Genomic DNA, 7,786 nt, shown 5'->3' with positions numbered 1-7,786 from the left:
TAAAACAAAACAGGACTAATGAGGCACAGCAGTCCAGGGACAAGGACTAGAAGGCAGAAGGGGACAGGAAAGCTGGTGATAGGGAACCCAAGTTTGAGCAAGGACAGTGTTGACATGTAGTGGTGTTCTTAACCATTGTCATCGGGCAATATGTGTACTAACTGTTTAATAAGAAACTATTTTGTTCTGTAAACCTTCATCTAAATTGAAAATAGCAGCACAACTGGAAGAACATAATCGATGTCACTGAATTGCACATGTAGAAATTTTTGAAGTCGTGTATCTTTGGCTATGTATAAAATATATATATATATATATACATATATACATTACAAAAAAATTACAAATTGTGATAAACGTTAATATTAACTTATTGTGGGAACAAAACACTGGGAGTGGAAATAGAAAGTGGATAATGAGATTAACTTTCTTGAGGAAAAACATTTCAGTTGAGCTTTTCGTTTTCTGTTGTGGAGTATGCAAATTAGATTCCTGATCTATCTTGATTCCCTAGCAGTGATTATTTGGTACCACACCATAGTTACTTAGTATTCAGGTGTGTCAGTCAAAGTTCAGTCAAGACAACTGAGCCACCACAAATATTATGGGAATAAGAATTTAATATAGGAACTCCAACTTACATTAAAATAGGAGGGGATGGAGAGGTGAGTGTCTAAAGTGAGAGTCAGAGGATAAGAGACATAGCAACTGACACTATCTGAAGCGAGAGTTCAGGAGGAGAAGTTGGAGCTTGTTGCAGTTGAACTACAAAAGAGAAACGTGTAGAGGTCTATGGATGCAGTTAACTCTCTGGAAACTTCTGCCCCTATGGCAATTGCTTGTCCTATAGGAACAGTGTCTCTGAGGGAATGCTACCTCTTCAAGATTGCAACCAAGCATCTGGTCCTGGGTGTGCAGCTCTTACTGGTCAGCAGGGCCAGCAATTTGAATAAACGAGCTGGATGCAGAACAGGAGTAGTGACAGGACAAGACGAGACCTACTGGGCACCTCTGCATCTCTTTATTGCTGTGTCTGACCACCATGGTCTTCCAACAGTAATGGTCTGGACACTACTTCCATTTTCCAGAACTAGTGACCAACTGTCTTGGTTTGTCTGAAACTGTCCTAGCTTTAGCACTGAAAGTCCTGTATTCTAGGAAATTCCTCATACCTGGGAAAACTAGAGCAGCTGATCACCTTGAAACCTCACATGAGTTTGTCTAATGGGCCAACTTTAATACAAAATCACATGGAAAAGGACATCCTGGGAAACATAATTCCCAGGTTTAAGCAGGTTCAATAATACCAGGTAGACTTAGACAATCCAGCATAGTAGGTATATCTCATTTCAAAGATTTGTGACGACAAATATACAAATATACAAACTAGACTATCTTATACTATTACCTCACTTGGTGTTCCCTTGGGGATCATAACATAAGTTTAATTCAAATTTAAAATAACTGTACTTGGGTTTATGAAAAAGGACTTTATAACAAATCTGAGAACTAAATTTCAATGTTATGTGGGTTATCCCCTATTTGGATTATTTTTGGTATTGTCCTAGTTGATTAGCTTGGGTAACTGGGAATAAAAGTGTTCCAGGCTTGTCCATCCTTCTAGCACTAGAACAGAGAACCAGTCCTATAGTTATGAGTGCTAAGAATAGAGTGAAATTTTAAATCATTCTTATGGGGAGCTTACCAGGTGTGAAGTGAGAAGTTAGTGGGATGTGGTGGGGGTCATAAGGTTTATTGTGGAGTCTTTCCCAATAGACCATTGTGGATTGCAGGGCAACCTGCATGACCACAGGGTGTGTGCCAAGCACTGTAGGAAGCTGGACATTGGGGGCCAGCATAAGGTGTATAGTAGGAAGAGTAAAAAGGAAAGAAAAAAAAAATTCAGTGAGAAAAGGCGACTATAAAATTCGAAAAGAGAGGAAAAACAAGCTGTGTACAGCGTATGCCTGCCAGAACAATTCAATAATGTTTGAGCAGGGCTTGGATTTATTGGGAATGAAGCAGGCAAGCTTGAGGCCATTCGTTCGGGCTCAGCCCTTATAAATGATTTGGAGGACTTTGTAGCGTGGTAAGTAAGCATAATGGTTTTTGTATTGAACTGTGGTACCCTCAGCCAACTTGAAAGAACTAAGATTCGCTAGAATTCAATTTACTTTGCATTAACGGGAGATCTGATGCTCATCTGCTCTAACTGCTTCTTTTATCTAAGCTGCTAAAGAGTCACATGGTTTAGGAAGAAAATTAAGAGATTTCACGTTTGTTGCTCTAAGCAAAATCATTTTGTTACCTACTTTAATGAGAGCGTGGATGAGTTTTCCTGTTTTAATAATCACTGTGTCTTAAACTTCTCTTCCATGAAGGCAATATCAACAAAAAACTCTCTAGAGGCTTTATCTTTATACAATTACTTTTTTCTCTCTCTACCATCTGAAGTTCCTTGAAATTACTTATAAAAATGTAGGATGTATGTCCTTTCTCCAAGACCTCTTGTCACCAATAAGGAAAGAGGACATTACGATATTGCTTTGAAGAGACATTCCACATAATCTGAGTACATGGTCTCTGCCCTTATCTGAATTCACATTTGGTAAGACCACTTTTATTTAGTTATTTTGGTTTTTTTTTCTGTACATAAAAGACCTCCACGGATTTCAGTGAATCCTGCAGTCACTGAGGAATAAAGTGTATATTCACTGCACTCACATCTGTTGAGAATTCCTAAGAACCGGGAAAATTCATTCCAAACTGTTAAGAATCTAGACTTTTTGATGAATCTGTCTTGCATAGTTGAAGATAGAAGAATTATACTTTCTGTCTGTCCACATTTTGCACCCAAATAACCCCACAAGCCCCGTCAAATGGTGATTTATCAAAGTCTTTCATACTAGAGACAAGTAGCCCTGTCTCGGAGGTAAGTTTAAGACTACATCTATTTGTGTATATATTATTTATATTCTCTCTACTTCTAAAATGTTTAAAAGAATTCACAATGAAAGAAAAGTTTAAAGTAAGACTATTGAAATAGAAAAAAATAATAAGAAGGAGAATTGATACGTCAAACACTTAGATTAATATAATTACTCTGAGCATAAAAATTAACAGTGAACTTTTTGGAACTGTAATAAAAAAAAGTACAGGAAGAGTTGCACAATATTAACTATTTGATAACAAGAGCCACATATCTTTAAGGCAAAAAGACACTTTTCTTAGAAATAAAAGTAGAGGGTAATGTTTGAGTCCTCACTTTGAGATATAATGTACCCTGTCTTCAACCACAATTTTGCAGATGATGCCAGCATATATTTATATGACTATTTTTTAATTGACCTTTGACAAAAAGGTAAGGGAATAACATCAAACAATATTCCATGAAGAGGTTTCTGTACAAGGCTAGTCTAATAGGATCCAGGCAAGTTGCTTTCACACCACCCATCTGCCAGTTTGTAGTACTGTGTGGCTTGTGTGTTGTTATGATGCTGGAAGCTATGCCACCCGTATTTCAAATACCAGCAAGGTTACTCATAGTTGACAGGTTTCAGTGGAGCTTCCAGACTAAGACAGATTAGGAAGAAAGGGCTAGAAATCTACTTCTGAAAATTAGCCCATAAAAACCCTACGGATCACAATAGAATATTGTCTAATTTAGTACTGGAAGATGAGCTCCTAGGTTGGAAGGCACTCAAAGTTCACAGAGGCGGCAACAATGGACTTGAGCATACCAATGTTCATGAAGATGGTGCAGACCCAGGCAACGTTTTGTTCTGTTGTACATGAGGTTGCCATGAGCCAGAAATGAATCAATGGCAACTAACAACAACAAAAAGTTGCTTTCAGGTCATACGTTAATAATCAAATCAAGAATGCTAAGAAGGATAGATTTTCTGGGCCACAGACATGCATGTAATGAAATTTCGACCAGTTCAATTCCTTCCAAATTCAGTGTAGTTTTATACTTGACATTTTTCAAAGGGAAGTTGTCACTTGTTTTTGGTGTAATAAGTTGAAATTTTCTGTATAATATTAACTATTAAGTTAGGGCTACTACATTATCTTTAATATAGCTCATAATCTTTAAAAATATTCATTTTTATGTTGAAGAATTATTGAGAAACTCCTTGAGACTTTGGATTGCTCAGTCCTTGGATCCACTTCTAATGCTTCAATGGGTTCCTAATTTCTTCTTTTCTTTTTTTTCTGTAGAACTCTAGGGAGTGAGGCTGTTCTCTTCAACCGTAACCACATACCTATCCTTTAGAATTCTTGTCCTTGAAGGTATGACTTTAGAATAAAAGATACGTTCCAAAGATTCTCATTTCCCTGCAGCTTTCCTGACATCCAAGCACCTCAAAAAACTCTCTACAACATCTTGCATTGCCCCAGCAACTTTCTAGAATCAGGCTTCAACACCTCTTTTTCCCAAACCCTCAGACTTTATAAAAGTGTATTGGTAAATTTTATCAGATCATCATAATTTCTTCCAAAGCCAATGAGTCTTCACACTTGACATCTTCTTTGATCATTCTTCAGCTTTTAAATTTCTTCACCAATTATTTTTCCATAATCTCTCTCCTACTTATCCAGGTATTTTGCTCTGACCAATCTATACAACTATCTTTCATAGACTTCTCTGTCTTAATTGTGGGGGTTTCTCCCAGTGTTCTGTCCTTGGGTTTTATTTTGCTTCTCCATGTATATATGAAAGTATATATGTATTCTCTCTGGGGTGATGTCATTCACTCTTATGACTTCAACCACCCTAGATACATTTATTTCAACTCCTTACTCTGTATCTCCAGAACATATTTCTTTCTCAGCTCAAGTCTCATTTATCTTACCGTTTATTGCTCATCTTCAGTTTCACGCTCCTCAGATACAAAAAAGTCAGTATGCCCCAAACTGAACTTGCCATATTTACTCCCAATCCCAGCAATTACCTTCTTTCCTCTTAGAAATGGCACTGGTCTCTGTTCAGTCAACCAATGCAGAAAATTTGGAATCATGCTCTACTTAACTTCTTCGCTTTATTTTGTATCTAATTGCTCAAGAATAATGAAACTCCAGATTTCTCTGAAACTTGGGCCCTGCGTATGTGATCCTTTCACCCTTGCTAGAGAATAGTAATTCCCACCTCCACCCGAGGACCGATATAGAGGCCTTGATTGAGGCAGATGCCTTGGAAGACAGTACCTTTCCAGTTCAAGATCAGCTTCCACTTACTTTTTTGGCCACTAGATCAATCATCAAAATCAAGTCTAAGTATGATCTGATGGGTTAAGTGCTGAGTCTGCTAAGATAGGAAGTAATTAATCACTGAAGGAGCTGTAACACAGTCTAATATACACTGGTAGAAATTGGGAGAGCATGCCTGGGATTGTATCTTGGGGTTCTGACTAGGATGGAAGAAGATATAAGGCTGGAAAAGAAGACTTTATTGACATACTGTCACTCTACTTTAGTGGCTCTCAAAGTTAATTCCCTTACAAACAGGATATGTATAACCTGCAAAATTGTTAGAAATGTAAATTATTGGGTCCACCCAGACCTTCTAGATCAGCAGCTCTAGGATGAGGCCCATCACTTTTTGTTTTGATAAGCTCTTCAGGTAACTATGATGCACATTTAGGTTTGAGGACTACTGCTTTATTGTGATTGAGAATTTACCACCCTGGAAAGGACACTTGGAGCTGTCCTAACAGACGGATACCTTGGAAAAATTTGATGTCCCACATTAAGTCAAGTGGGGAAGCCAAAACTGTATTGGCAGATGTTAAGGAAGAGATCAAAACACTAGAAGAAGTGAATGTGCTAAATGGATTTATTATACAGGGCTCAAGAACACAGTAGATGACTACGTTCCTTCGTTGAGCCCTGAGGACACTACCTTCACTGAGGCAACATAGAAAATGCAAGTGAGGAGGTGCACCAGCATCTCCAATAAGTTCAGTAGGACTGTCTTCCATAGGCCCAGTCTGATTCTGGGCTCCCTAGTGTCAATGAGGATGATATAATTCTGAAATTATAGAGGCTAGTGCTAGTGGCAGCACTTACCCATCAGAGGCAAGATGAAATAAATTATTATAATGGACATCATGGTCAGAATTGCAACTAGAATCCCTAGCCTAAAGGATATATGGCAATGGCTAATGAATAAGACATGTTGTTCTTCGGGGTAAGATTGATGGTCAGCCAAGAATGTATTGCTTCATATATATCATTATGAATGGATGAGCAGAAGGCTGATGTTGGTTGCTCCAATGGTAAGTCAAGAATCCTTAACCAGATCCTAGATCTGACCTACTTCTCAGACTGAAAGCTCATTAATTGAAGGAAGGGCCAGGTCTCCCTGAAGAAGAACCCTACATTGCCACAGCAAGTGTATATAGTTGTGATTCCTTCAGTTCCTTCCCAGTGACATGAAGTCATTTACATGCTTAGCTGTACACTGGGAAATGGAATTCCCACATTTTCTAAGCCTATTGGATATAGAAGGAGCCCTGGTGGTGCATTGGTTAAGCACTTGGCTGCTAACAAAAAGGTTGAAAGTTTGAACCCCCCAGCCACACTGCTGGAGAAAGATGTGGCAGTCTGCTTCCATAAAGATTTACAGCCTTGGAAAACCCTATGGGGCAGTTCTACTCTGTCCTATAGGGTTGCTATGAGTTGGAATTAACTCAACGGCAATTTTTTAAGTTGGATATAGGATCTGAGCTGACACGGATACTAGGGCTCTACAGCATAGTAACCACCCTCTGTTAGAACAGAGTCACAAAGAAGTCAGTTGATAAATGGAGTTCTGGCCCAGGTTAGTCTCACAATGGGTCCAAAGTGTCAACAGACACATCCAATAGTAATTTTTCTTAGAAGCTGGCATAAATCACTGGAGAGCTTCTTGACCTATGGAGTAAGAGCTATTATTATAGGCAAGCTTAAGTGGAAGACTGTGAAACTGCCCACCCCATCTGATAAAACACCCCCTGCTCCAGCTAAGATAGGAAAGCAAAAGCACTAGTTTATCTCAGATGGAATGAAAGAGGTTAGTGCCATTCTCAAAGACTGAAAAATGTAGGATGAATGTTGGCCTTCCTTATATCTACATTTAATTAGCCAGGAATCAAAGTAAGCTACTCTCACTGTGCCCTTCCCTCTCAGCTGGACAAAGTTGGAGTCTTTGGTTCTGGACTTGTATTGCTGCTGAGAATCTAAGTTCACTATTTCTCCTCTTTAAGTAACTTAGCCAAGATTCATAGTCCCTAGTGGGTGTTTGTAATTAGTACAGCCAAAGTCATGTTCTCCTCTCTGGCTGCTGAGGTGGTAAGGGATGCGGTGAAGAAGGAGAGACAGAGAAAATTAGCCATTGCAGTCCTGTGGCTAAAGCTCAGAGACTAAGGGGAAGAATGGTCTAAGATGAAAATGAAAGAACAGGCAGGGACATTGTCATGTAGGATATTTAGATGTTGGTAAGGATTTTAACTTTATTTTAAGAACAATTACAAAACTATTGAAGATTTTGAGAAGGGATCCAGCATGACCCATTCTGCCTTTTTACAAAGATTACTTGGAAAGCTCTGCGTAGAATGGAAAAGAGTGGCAAAAATAGATGCAGGAGTTCCGGCAAAATAGCACTCTAGACAGAAGCACCACACCGTCCCTCCACAGCAAAGATCCGAAAAACTAAGCCGAACAGAGAATACAACAATCCTGAAACCCTAAAACATCAAATGAAGAGATAAAGAACACAGCCAAGCACCAAATGGAGTGAGAAAAC

This window comes from Trichechus manatus, unplaced genomic scaffold, assembly GCF_000243295.1.
Source record: "Trichechus manatus latirostris isolate Lorelei unplaced genomic scaffold, TriManLat1.0 scaffold00052, whole genome shotgun sequence".
Taxonomy (NCBI): Eukaryota; Metazoa; Chordata; class Mammalia; order Sirenia; family Trichechidae; genus Trichechus; species Trichechus manatus.
This window is presented reverse-complemented; position numbering follows the sequence as displayed.